The sequence below is a fragment of the Siphateles boraxobius genome, unplaced genomic scaffold, assembly GCF_051911475.1.
Source record: "Siphateles boraxobius isolate OS27281-9 unplaced genomic scaffold, OSU_SipBor_1 19, whole genome shotgun sequence".
In the NCBI taxonomy this organism is placed as follows: domain Eukaryota; kingdom Metazoa; phylum Chordata; class Actinopteri; order Cypriniformes; family Leuciscidae; genus Siphateles; species Siphateles boraxobius.
The window spans coordinates 9124502-9138664 of NW_027508799.1; the positions used below are offsets into that span (position 1 = coordinate 9124502).

At 43.0% G+C, this 14163-nt stretch overlaps 3 non-coding genes across 3 annotated transcripts; all 3 read left to right on the plus strand.

The window, feature by feature from the left end:
- Positions 1-4204: 4204 nt before the first annotated feature.
- trnan-guu (transfer RNA asparagine (anticodon GUU)) lies at positions 4205-4278 on the plus strand. The gene has a single exon. It is a non-coding gene; the product is annotated as a tRNA-Asn (tRNA).
- Positions 4279-5071: 793 nt separating this feature from the next.
- On the plus strand, positions 5072-5144 carry trnak-cuu (transfer RNA lysine (anticodon CUU)). Its single transcript has one exon. It is a non-coding gene; the product is annotated as a tRNA-Lys (tRNA).
- Positions 5145-13975: 8831 nt separating this feature from the next.
- On the plus strand, positions 13976-14046 carry trnan-guu (transfer RNA asparagine (anticodon GUU)). The gene has a single exon. It is a non-coding gene; the product is annotated as a tRNA-Asn (tRNA).
- Positions 14047-14163: the final 117 nt, after the last annotated feature.

The following is a 14163-nucleotide window of genomic DNA, read 5'->3' on the forward strand; positions in this document are numbered from 1 at the left end:
CAGCAACATATTTTTCATATATTGCTAACTTTTTCTCATATGTTATGCTGCATTAAGGTACTTTTTAATGTTATTATCTATTTTTTGATAAACTTCAATCTAGATTAACAACAACATATTTTAATTTGCATGTTAAAATGTAAAGTTGTTTAGTGTCATGATCAGTCTTGATGTAGTATACTGCAGCACTTCTCATGTTATTGTATCCAATGATGAAATACATTAACAACAATAATATATTCATGTTTTTTTACCTTCAGTGTTCTTTAAGGTGTGTTTAAAAATGTCAATATCGATCATGATTCTGGTATGTTATTGTTTAGTGTTTAATTAAAGTAGTACTGTATCAAATACAGTAATAAGCAGTGTTGGGAGTAACGCGTTACAAAAGTAATGCATTACAGTAACATATTACGTTTTGCTGTAACGCAGTAGTGTAAGGCATTACTAATCAATTTTCAGTAATATTTTACTCGGAATCAAGAATCTTACAAAAGACTTTTAGTTTTAATTGTAAAAAAAAAAAAAAAAAAAAAAAACAGCAAGACCGCCAGACATTAACGAATGAAAGATGCAAGTAGGCTAAATTACCTGTTCGTGGTCAGTCAATAGCCGCGTGTGGTGTCCAAGTCTGTAATTAAAGACTAAATGGCAGCGTCTGATATATTTGTATAGCGATTTATTTTTGACAGGAGTGCCGTGAGGTATGATTTCGGCCTCTGTGCTCGCGCTGGCCAGTGGAAAAGCGGCTAATGGTGAAGATGGCATGAAGAAGACTACATTCGCGAGATGGACGTATGCGCATTAGGCTATTCGTTCTGTGTTTTCTTTCTAAACAGTTAGGCTATGTTTATGTGGTATTTTTCATGTTTTCATCACGCAATCATGTTTTTGATGCCGTGGTGACGCGTTCATGTAAGGGCGGCGGCGCTGCCGATAAAGCACCTAAAAGCAGTCACAAAGAACCGGCAAAAGCAATGATTATGAATATGTCAAATATAGCAAGGAGATGTTGATTGTTTATTAATAAAGTCAAGTTGAAGTTGACGATGCTGACTCGCGATCTTCGCAGTAGGCTAGTGAATGCACCAGAGAGAAATGCACATTTCATTTCATAAGCAGAGAGCAGTCTGTTTTCTTTCGTTTTGAATTGTTCTGTTTACAAGTAGACATTTCAATATAGATATATTTTTCAGGTACGTACAATTAATACAAAACGAAATTCACTTTAAAGAAAGGCTTCGTGTCTTCTGTGTAAGGTGTCTGTGAAAGTTTTAAAGCAGTCTTTTAGTGCCGCTTTAGAGCGGTCGCGTCCGTAATGGAGAACTGTCACGTCTGTAACATTGTTTTTTCCTTATAAATGCGAACACGAAAAATAAAATAAAATGAATATTTTATCTTCTGTGGAGAGCCAACCCTTCTTCATTAGATTTGCGCAGTGTAATTCACAGAATTACAACAACAAAAAATCGTTGCCTCCTAAAAGTTAAAGATTTTTTTTTGTCACACATGACTGTCGATTTCCCTAATATTAAATATAAAACGCATGTGTAGACTGATATTTTTCTAATGTCTGGACTCCTTTCTGGGAGGAGCCTATGGATAAACAGACGTTTCAATATTTTGGTTTTAATGCATTTTCTGAGAATTTATATAATTATATAAGTTAACTGCAAGTCTGCAAATGTCATGTCCATAACGCTGGAATTCCCAAATTTTAAATAATTTATTCTCAACTAGTTTTGTGGTGTAGGTCTACGTATTTTATAATGTTAAATTAACTTCAAATAATACTAATAGTAATTTAAAGATGTGGTAGCATTGGATCTGGACGGTATGGATAACGCTAGGAGTTGGAAGGGGTGTGTCGCCATTCTGCAGGTTCGTGGATCTGAGTGTCACGATTTCGGTTTCACATCGCATAACGTTACAGCCCTAGTCATTTTAGAATGTTAAGTTCTACTTCTGTATAGTTATTTTGTTGAAAGTAACTCAAAAGTAATACAGGAGTAATGTAACGCATTGCAATTCTGAGACAGTAATATTGTAAGGTAATGAATTACTTTTAAATAACAGTAACAAGTAATATATAATGTACTACAGTTTGGAAGTAACTTGCACAACACTGGTAATAAGTAGTCAAGCGTTTGTAATACGTAAATATAATTTATGTTTTAGCTAAAAAGACTAAAGATGTTTCAAATGTTCCATAGATGTCTATAAAGTCACACAAGGCCATGGGGGACGATGAGTGGATGTCCTGTTTGCGGCGGTTTGCCAGCACAGGGGTTTGGCCCTCGGAGGCAGGCAACAGACCTGCCCCACGCCAGAAGAAATGGTTTGACCTCTTTCAGAGGGTATGTAATGACAAAAGTTAATGAGAAAACATGCTAAAACTGGTTTAACATAACTTTGAGGGCTTAATTTTTACAGATAGATAAATGTCCAATGCAGGTTCGTTGTCAGGCGACACTTTTTGGTGAACCACATAAATGCCTTTGTGGATTCCATCAGGCTAAGGTATGCATTTCAGACTTTCAGGTTATCATCTCTTACATCTTTCTTCACTGTAGGACCACACAATCATATTTTTGACTCAAATGCCTTCAAAGTTCACTTCTGTGGGATGCAGCAATAGTCTTTGTAATTTTGCTTTTTATTTATAAAGCTTGATAAAGTGATACCACCTTTTACCGTGGATAACAATGTTGGCTATATCTAGTCCCATAGCTCCTCCAACGATTAAATAGGCAGAGACAATTTCTGATAGGCTTTGGGTTTTGCTCATTTATTCAAAAAAGTATTTTTTATAAAGCTTTTAAATCTTACCTCAAACAAAGTTGATGTGTCAGCAGTCCATTACCATTACCTATATCAATAATATTTATGTAAGGATTAATTTAGGATCAATTACATGGATTAATATATCTATGTAATTGACTGTCTAATTCTAAGCTGCAAGCAAATATGTATATGTATATATATATATATATATATATATATATATATATATATATATATATATATATATATATATATATATATATATATTTGTTTGCATCTTAGAATTAGACAGTCAATTACAATTTCATCTGCGATTTGCAGTTAGGCTCCATTAATTAGTGTATAATTGTAAACAAATAAAATATATATAATGTGAATATAATTAATTTGTGCCCACTGTGTGTATTTCTCCAAATATCAAAATAGACGTATCCACAGATTACGAAGCACAGGTATTATTTATGACCTCATTACAGATATAAAAACACAAGCAAACAAAAACATGTAGAAATGATTTGGATTTTAAAAATTGCCAAAGAGACCAGTTAGTATTGATTTTATTTTTATTGGGTGTTATATTTATATTCATACAGCTTCTCCTTGCTGTTTCTGCTCTCAGACTCTTGCTGGTGTACAGGGACGGATTGTCCTGATTAAATGTATGAATGTCTGTGAATGTTAGATTTTTGCATGCTCAAAACTCCTTTTAAAACACCATCGAGCATCCGTAATAACTTCCGACATTGATCGGACGTGGATTTTGTTCTCATAAGGAGGGCACCGGTAACTTGTAACCTATCAGGCTCTCAAGCATGAGGTTAATCGATTGGCCTAGGCATAGGCATAGGCCTGTATGTACCAGCGTTTTTGCTTCCGGATGGAGGTTGTGTCCCTCCAACTCTTTGTTGTATGACTCACTTTTGCCTTTGGATATTTGGAAAAGTTTGCCTTCGGTAACCGCTCTCTCACTCGACACACCGAAACGGAACTTTAGCTCCGGGTTGTGCATATTATTGGCCTGCTTTACTGGGTCAAATTGTATTCCCCAACAACAGATATGGCTCAAACAAACAAAGTACACTCTAAGCCTACCTCTAGGCTTAACCCTGACTTTACCCGCAAGAGGCTATGCCAAGCCTGTGCGAAATGTGAGGCTCCCTTTCACGGGCGCAATTTAGGCACGGATAAAGACGGCAACCAGCCCGAAGCAGGTCACCGCAGTTGCCCGGCTAGCTCAGAAGTAGAGCATGAGACTCTAAATGTCAGGATCGTGGGTTCGAGCCCCACGTTGGGCGCTTCCATTAGCCCTCTCTCTTCCCAACGGGGTCTCGGTTTCCAGCGTGGAAAGCGAGTCCGCCATTGCCGGAAAAGTCCAGGCCTGCTTTTTTTATAATCTAACCCATGGACTGCCTCGCCGTAGGTCTCTGTGGCGCAATCCGTCAGCGTGTTCGGCTGTTAACCGAAAGGTTGGTGGTTCGACCCCACCCAGGGACGAATGGTGTTTTCGTTGACGTCCTGCCATGCCACCACCAACACAGCTGCAGAATTTAGCACACGTGTGTCCACTAACACATCCGTGTCATTTCGGACGCATGACACGACGTTTCTTGGCACCTTTTAGCGTTTACAGCTTGGTGAGTTGCTTTGTGTTCAAAGAAGAAAGCGGGTGTTGTGAAAGTTTACATCAGCTTATGTTTGCTGTGGCGCGTGGATGGAATGCTCATGTTTTGTTCTGGGTGGTGGAGGCCTGTGTTCCAGAGAGGTCCTGCTCAAAACTCCTTTTAAAACACCATTGAGCATCCGTAATAACTTCCGACATTGATCGAACAAGGATTTTCTTCTCATAAGGAGGGCACCGGTAGCTTGTAACCTATCAGGCTCTCAGGCATGAGGTCAATCGATTCGGCATAGGCCTATATGTACCAGCATTTTTGCTTCCGGTTGGAGGTTGTGTCCCTCCAACTCTTTGTTGTATGACTCACTTTTGCCTTTGGATATTTGGAGAAGTTTGGCTTCGGTAAGCGCTCTCTCACTCGACAGACCGAAACGGAACTTTAGCTCCGGGTTGTGCATATTATTGGCCTGCTCTACTGGGTCAAATTGTATCCCCCAACAACAGATATGGCTCAAACAAACAAAGGACAATCTAAGCCTACCTCTAGGCTTAAACCTGACTTTACCCGCAAGAGGCTATGCCAAGCCTGTGCGAAATGTGAGGCTCCCTTTCACGGGCGAAATTTAGGCACGGATAAAGGCCGCGGCCAGCCCGAAGCAGTTCACCGCAGTTGCCCGGCTAGCTCAGTCGGTAGAGCATGAGACTCTTAATCTCAGGGTCGTGGGTTCGAGCCCCACGTTGGGCGCATCTATGAGCCCTCTCTCTTCCCAACGGGGTCTCGGTTTCCAGCGTGGAAAGTGAGTCCGCCATTGTCGGAAAAGTCCAGGTCTGCTTTCTTTTATAGGCTAACCCATGGACTGGCTAGCCGTAGGTCTCTGTGCCGCTCTATCCTCGTCCAATCGCGTCGCTCGCTTTCCAATGTGAGATTGGACAAGTGCCAATCGCATCGCTCGCTGTCCATTGTGAGATTGGACGAGAGCCAATCGCTTCGCGGCATGAGAATGGACACAGCCACTCACCGCGCTTACATCCATTGTGAGATTGGATGACGAAACGCGCTCTTCAGAAACCCCTATAACTCCGTTATTACCGAGCAAAGTAAGTTTTAAATGTTTGTTTTTCTTCTTCTGTTGACTATATTATTAATTGTTCATGTATTAGTTACATTTTCATCCCTCACACAAAGTCGTTTTGTCGAGTGTTTTCTTTTAGCAATCACTAAGTTGCTAACCTAACGTTCTGAGGAGAATTATGAATAAAACCATCATTAAATTCATGTTAAATGACTTTATTTTGTGAGATGTAATTAGGAATCGGTGTTCTGTATGCTAGATCTGTCTGTCGCGATGTTTACGTGGTTTTACTATAGTAAAAGTGATTGTCTTCATAAACGGTGATCACGTGATCACGAGTTGCCTATAATCTTACATATTAAACAACATTTAGTCAGTTTTAAGTTTGGTTTGAATGAAAAAAATGCTTATAGTTGTAGATAACGTCATCACTTATATTAACCATGGTTTTACTATGGTAAAATAAGTGTTTCTGTTTATAAACTATGGCCACGTCGTCACGAGTTGCCTCTAATCTTGCATATTAAACACCATTTAGCCAGCTTGAAGTTCGGTTTTAATAAATAAAACCTCTTATAGTTGTAGATAAAGTCATCACTTATAATAACCATGTTTTTACTATAGTATATGTGTTTCTGTTCATAAACTGTGGTCACATTATCACCAGTTGCCTATAATCTTAAATATTAAACACCATTTGAAGATTGGTTTGAATAAATAAAACCTCTTATAGTTGTAGATAAAGTCATCACTTATAATAACCATGGTTTTACTATAGTATAAGTGTTTCTGTTTATAAACTGTGGTCACTTTATCACCAGTTGCCTATAATCTTAAATAATAAACACCATTTAGTCAGCTTGAAGTTTGGTTTGAATAAATAAAGCAATGTTATAAGTAGTAGAAATAGTCATCCCTTAAAAAAATTAACCATGGTTTTACTATAGTATGTTTATTTAGCTGATTACCATTTATATAACCACAGTTTTTACTATGAATATAATGGTTAGACTGTGGTTAGTGTAGCAAAACCATGGTTCGTTTGTGTTAAACTATATGAACCATGTTTTATTTGTTGTAAAATCATTTTCCGGAAGGGGTGCCATCATTTAGTTAGCTTGAAGTTTTGTTTGAATTCTTTTTTTATATAGTTGTATCATTATAATTTAGTGGGGGGAAAATCAGTGTAGTCCAGTACTTGCAAAAATGCATTTTTTTACTTTTATTTCCCTGTTATGTTTAGATGAGCACAAAGCCAAAGAGCCACAAGGCCATGGGAGATGGCGAGTGGATGATGAGGTTGAGGGCTTTTGCCAGCTCTGGGGTTTGGCCTTCTGGAGGAGGAAATAGACCAGCCCCAAGGCAGCGGAAGTGGTATGACCTCTATCAGAAGGTAAAGCAAAGTTATCTGTATCTCATTACATAGTATGTAGTATGCAGGTCACCTGAAAATGAATGGTGCAGAAAATATCAGTAAATAATGCTTCTTGTCTTTTCAGATTGAGAAATGCCCCATGCAGGTCCACGGACAGACCACCCTCTTTGGAGGGTCCATGGTCTGCAACTGTGGATTCCACACCACTAAGGTGATGCATTTGAAAATGACATTTAATGTTGCATTACATATATGTTAAAATACTGTTATGCTGTTTCACTACATCTTATGCCCTTCTGGTGTTGTTTACGCAGCCTGCCGCTGCCACTCAGTCTTCTGCTGCACCTCCCCAGTCTGAGGCTCCTGGCACAGCTGCTCCCCAGTCTGAGGCTTCAGACACTGCTCCTACCCCACGGACATTCCTGAGGCCCCCTCCAAGTTTGTCAATGGTGAATATTAAATCTGTAATTAATGTTTACTTAGATTCATCTTGTGTTTGTTTGATATGATCTACGGCCCACCAACATCAAAATAATTCTAGCATACTCCTGCAGACTGATCAGTCAGGCCATTCACATTTTTACACGCACACACGCTTGCACGCACACACACATACACATTTTTGTTTGACTATATTAGTGAGGACATTGCATAGACTTCCATTGCCTTTATGTCAGGTTAATTTATATTTTCTATCACCAAACCGACCCTTACCCCTAAACCTACCCACCACACATAAGTAAACACTCGATTTGAATAAAAATGTTTGTGTTGAAAATGTATAGTGTGGTTGTCATACAATTAACTTTGTTTCTCTTTTTAGTTCACTAAGTCACGGTTTGGTGGGTCCCAGATGTCGTCACTTAAGCCAAATTTAGTGGGTCGGAGGACCCCCAGCCCCTCTCCTCCACCCTCTTCAAGGACCCCCAGCCCTTCTCCCAGCCCCTCTCCTCCTCCATCCTCCGTGAGGACCACCACCCCTTCTCCATCCTTTATGAGGGCCCCATCTATGGCCTCTGTGAGGACCACCACCCCTTCACCATCCTCTGTGAGGAGCCCCAGTCCTGCTCCATCCTCTTCAAGGACCCCCAGCCCTTCTCCTCCCAGCCCGTCTCCTCCTCCATCCTCCGTGAGGACCACCACCCCTTCTCCATCGTTTGTGAGGGCCCCATCTATGGCCTCTGTGAGGACCACCACCCCTTCTCCATCCTCTGTGAGGAGCCCCAGTCCTGCTCCATCCTCTGTGAGGAGCCCCAGTCCTGCTCCATCCTCTGTGAGTATAGCAGCAATTTACTTTTTTTTTAAAAAAATTCACTTTGGAACTGTTTCACAAGTAAGGCATACATTTTTAAAACTCTTTACAAAACTCCAAGCTGATCACACATGTAATACAGCTAGTCATTCTTTCAAAACCTGATCTCATGCTTTCATTCTAGTTAACCTAAATGAGAAGTATTCAAGTATTCAGTTTTATAGTATTCAATTCAATTCTTATGTATTTGTATATGTATATATATTTTTTATTATTCTTTATTTATTAATTATACATTTTAATTATAATGTATTATGTATTTACAATGTATATAGTTTCAAAGCAGCTTTACAGAAAATGCATGCATCTAGGATACAATTTAGAGTGACCTGTTAACAGAGATGTACATATACAAATCACATAGTTATTAAGCTAATAATGTAGTAATTTAAAGAATGTCTTTATTTACCAATTGCTTGTGGGAATTGCAACAAAGCAATTAAAAAACACTATTGGACAGGCTGTGGTGTATATTACAGAAGCCTTTATTTATACAATAAACAAATTGTCTTCCAAACAGGAGGAGCCTGGAGGAGTCATGCCAGCCCCGGCTGAGGCCTCAGCTTCATTCTGGTTACCAGGGGAAATGAGCAAGACCATCCCTGTGCAGGACCAGAGGTGGATTGCCAACACCTTATTTCACTCTGGCAAGCTGCGGCCAGATTTGAAGCTGTGGTATGAGCCCCCTGTCCCAGCCCTCATTTACCACCAGACACCAACTCCAGACCGGTTCTTCACCCATCGATTGATGGTGTGGATGCCCTACCACCTGTGGAAGGTGAGGGTGTCCTGCCCAGATTGTGGCAAGAACCTGACGGGCTATGGTGTTCACAAGAGGGCTCGGAAGGTCCTGGACATTGACAGGTACTACCTGATGGTGACAGAGACACTCAGGTGCACTGTGTGTTCTCTTAACTATCTGTCAACAAGTCAGACTGTCCGGGACCAGCTTGACCTGCCTCACCAGAAAATGTTCCGGCTGATCCTGACCCGCAAGTGAGTAAATCAGTGTAGAAAAGATGTTGATTGTAAGAATTAAACCACTGAAATGACCCTTCAATTAACATGTAACTAATCACAGCAACAATGCGTTTTCAGGTATGCCTGTGACATCCGTGTCATTAGGCTGCTCCGGGACCGGACGCTGGGCAACAGTCCCGCTCGATTGGTGAGGCAGTTGAAAGAGAACCATGGGGAAGAATGGCTGAATCGGTTGGCACACTATCTTGGGGAGTGTGCTGACTTTGTGGATCGACCCAGCCTCTTTCCGGTTGTCTGTCAGGAGCCTCCAGAGCCCATCGACATCCCCACCAGTCGTTGGGTGCTGTCCGTATACGGCAGGGACATCCTCTGCCGTATAGACCACATCAAGGCCAGCATCACGTCGACCTTTGGCACCATCTTAAAGATGGATTCCACCAAAAAGGTAATAAATAATCTGACTCTGTAATAGACTTACATGTTCTTAAATACTGCCAAATAGACATTTTTCTCAATCGCTTTGGCTCAATTCTCAAATGAGTTTTTTCTCTCTTAAAACAATAAGTTCAGATCTCTGAATGTGTCGTTACATTGGTAAATTCCAGATCACAAAGAAGCTGGCTGGCCATGGACGGGGGACAGCACTCTGGGTGAGCTCTATTGGCAAAGAGGTCGGCCAGATACTGACCAGTGTCCTGTCGGTGCAGGAGGGGCCAGGACTGGACAGGATGGTGGCTGGTGTCATGGAGCGGTACCGCCTGGCAGCCGTTCCACCCCCAGTGCTGCTGTATGTGGACTGTGGCTGTTGCGTGAGTAGTGAGGGGGCAACCAGCAAGCTGCACACAAGGTTTGGGCAATGGCCAGACCTCCACATCCGGCTGGACATCTGGCACTTTATGAGAAGGCTGGCCGTGGGCTGCACCACCGATGCCCATCCCCTCTACCCAACCTTCATGGGATGCCTGTCCGCCTGCATTTTTGAGTGGGATGCGGGGGACCTCAGCCTGTTGCGGCAGGCCAAAAAACAACAGCTGATGCAGGAGGGTATGCCAGCTATTACTGACCTCCTGGTGGACAGGAGCATCAGTAAAAGGGACCTCAGCCTTTACTGCCGCAGGAGGACGCGCAGTGAGGAGGACACCATTCGCCTCATCGAGAGGCTGCTGCAGGAGCTGGGGGGGGCCAATGGGAGGGACCTTATGGGTGTGCCACTTCTGGATCAAGTGCGCATGGAGCACATCTGGCGTGTGCAGAATCAGAATGTACGGTGCATCCAGGACTTGCCAGAAGTGCCGCTCTACACTGAGGTAGGCACCACCAAAAAGGCGGGGGTCATCCTGACACGATATCGCTGTGCCAGAGGGTCCACATCCCTGGAATCTTTCCATTGCCACCTGAACAGGTTCATTCCAGGTTAGTGTCTCACATGTATGATGTCTTAAATAATTGCTATGCATTATTCAGATTGAAAGGCACATCCTTTTACAGTGGTATAAATGTTTTGTTCTTCTTCTAGGAACCAGTGCCAATGCACTGAACTTCCAGCTATACCTCCTGGAAGGCCTGAACAGGTGGAATCAGGATCGGGGGACTGCGGCAGTGACCGGCAAGCCAGCGTCCCTTCTAACCTACTCCGGGGATATGGCTCACTGCGTCAACACAAACAGCCTGAAGGTGTTTGGCCGGGCTTTTGTGCCAACTTTCAGGGCACCTGCCAAATACACTGGTATGTCTTACCCTTATCTGGCTACATTATACTTTTAATTTGTGGGTTTTTAATGTTTCAACTAGACATTGAGTCCATAATTTTATTATTACCATTAACAAAGCCAACCATACACTGATTCTGATTACAGTTGCATTATATCTTGACAGAATGCTTTGAATATAATTAGTCATGTATGTGTGTGCTTTTATGTTCTTTTTCATAGGAGAGCTGCTTGGTGTTGACTATCTCCTGAGTCAGACTGGACAGCCTCTGGTGGTGAACCCCGACTCAGAGGAGACAGAGAACATGCTGGAGGATGTGGATGAAGGTGTGGACGAAGAAGACGAGGGCTTCGGGGAAGACCAGACTCATGACATTACTGTGTCAAGTCTTACCGATGACCCTAGCTTCTCTGTCTCCTCCTTCTTTATGCCCTCTGAGTCTCTATCCTCCACCACGCCTGCCACCTTCTCTCGGCCTGCTGCTACCCCGTCTCAGCCTGCTGCCTCATCCACCTTGGCTGCTGCCCTGGCTGCTCCCTCCTGCCAGTCTGTTGCCTCAAGCCTTACTGCCTCCTCCTCCACCACCCGGCCCGCTGCCTCATCCACACAGCCTGCTGCCTTATCCACCATGGCTGCTGACCTGTCTGTTCCCTCATGCCAGCCTGTTAGCTCTACCCATACTGCCTCCTCCACCCAGTCTGCTGCCTTCTCCACCCCCCAGTCTGCTGCCTCCTCCACCCCCCAGTCTGCTGCCTCCTCCACCCCCCAGTCTGCTCCCTCCTCCGCTGATTCCTCCACCCCCCAGTCTGCTGCCTCCTCCACCCAGTCTGTTTCCTCCTCTGCTTCCTCCTCCACCCAGTCTGCTGCCTCCTCCGCTGCCTCCTCCACCCAGTCTGTTGCCTCCTCTGCTTCCTCCTCCACCCAGTCTGCTGCCTCCTCCGCTGCCTCCTCCACCCAGTCTGCTGCCTCCTCCACCCAGTCTGCTGCCTCCTCCATGCTGCAGCCAGGTGCTTCAGCATCTCCTGATGAGTCTGCGGTATGTAAATACTTTTTTTTATTACAAATGTCTAAATTATTGTCAGTCTGCTGACATTTTAGAATGCAATAATCAATCCTGGTATTTCTATAGAACAGTGTATATGTATCTGTGTTTTATCCCACTTCACTGTTCTCATATTGTTGCTCATATCTTTATTTTTTTCAGGCTGTGGATGACTTTGGTGTGCCAGGTATGGACAGAGTCGACAGCCTGGCGGAGTGTCTTGTGGAACTCAGGAACCATCCCTCTCTGGCACTCACCAACCAGCAGGTCAGGATCATTCAACTTTTTATACTTTCCCTCTTTGACTTGTCATACATGTTTACACTTGCTTGTTTTTTTTTCTCATTTGCTCTGTATTATATGCTCTTCTCTGCTTAGGTGAGCAATATTGTTGCTATTTGGCAGAACCTGCTGGACTTCGACAAGAGGAGAGTCATGTTTTCTTCCAGATACAGGAGCAGGCTGGATACTGGGAGGTTCAGGTCACCCAAGAAGAGGCAGGAGTTCACTCCAGGGGTGGAGAGTGTGAAGAGGCATGCACTCACCACCACTGCCCCACTTGCCCAGTGGCCAGATTGTTCTCGCCTGATTGAGACAATTTTTGTCAGGCTCTGTGCCATTCACCGGAGTCCCAAGAAGAAGGGGACTGGCACAGTGTCCAGATGGGACCTCATCCTGGAGGACTATAGAAAAATCAGGCGGTGCATTCTGGGAAATGCAACAGTAATGCAGCAGACCACAATCCAGCAGGTGGACGTTAGCCACACCACCTTCGTTCAGTGGCACAACAGCCGGGTAAAAAGACAGGACACTGCAGTTGTAATGCAGGGGCTGGAACTGCCTAGCCGCTTGTCTGTTGCTGCTGACCCTCTGCTCCCTGCCAATGTGCGCCCCCTATCTGCGCCCCCCCAGCCAGGCCCAGCTCACGAGTACCACCTGCCAAGTAGCACTGTGGGCCAGGCACAGGTGAAGAGGAAGAGGAAGATCCCTTCAGCCCCAGTGGTTTTGACACCAGCAGCTGAGACACCACCAACCCAGCGGCAACTATTTCCTGCTCCTCCCCCAGGCACTCAACTGCTGATGTTGACGCCAGTTGCCTCATCGCAGGGGCCCGTCCTGGTTGCTGCTCCACAGGCTCTAAGGGTCAGCCTCTCCTCTGCCCCTCCTGCTCCAGCTCTAGCTCCAGTTCGAAAACTGACCCGCAAAGTGCAGCACAACACTTGCAAGAAATGCGGGCAGTTCAGAACAGCAGAGACTGGGCACAGTCAGTACAAGGGAATTGTATACTGCCCCTCAGTAGAGACAGTGGCAAAGGAGCAGTGGTTGGAGGATATAAAAAAAAGAAAATAAATAATTTATTTCTCCTTGTATATAGTTTTCCTTGTATATAGTTTTCCTTGTATATAGTTTTTAAAAAAAGGATGAAAATAAAATGAAAGTTTGGTCTTTTGATCATAAATGCTTCTCTCCTTGTTTTTTGTGTGTTCCTTTACTATAGTATCATTCCAAAGTTAGTCACTTGTGAAAAAAATGTTGTAATGGATGAATTCAGTAATACAATAATTGACTAGTTTATAGATTAGTTTTTATAAAATTACTGAAGCAGAAATATAATTAAAACTATAGTTTAATGAATATAATTAAAAGTATAGTATAATTTACTATAAATAAAATATCTAGAATCATTTAAATGTCATTAGTACAATATTCATTTATATTGTAAAACGACAGAACAGAACTCATTTCTGTAATATGGAAACCAGTTATGTGATTTTTAATGATAAAACATAATTCACACCATAACACAGTCATCTTAATTTCTGGCAGCAGTGGGATTCGAACCGCCAACCTTGTGATCATCTTTAATCCCATATAAATGTATAGGAAGATACAAAAAAACAGTTTTTGCAATAATTTATGACAAACGTAGACTTTCAAAATATTGATATTGGGGGGACAAAGTCATAAAAAAATCTCTTTTCTTTTCCTCTCCTTTTTCCTTCTTTTCTCTCTTTTTTCCTCTTTTTTCCCTCTTCCCCCTTCTTCCCTTTCTTCCCCCCCTCTAACAGACTATTGTTCCCCAGCTTTGGCGCAATCGGTCAGCGCGTTCGGCTGTTAACCGAAAGGTTGGTGGTTCGAGCCCACCCAGGGACGAATGGTGTTTTTCGTTGACGTCCTGCCATGCCAACACTGGCATGTGGATGCCATACCACTTCTGGAAGGTCAGGCTGTCCTGTCCTATGTGTGGGAGACAGCTCACAGTCTATGGGG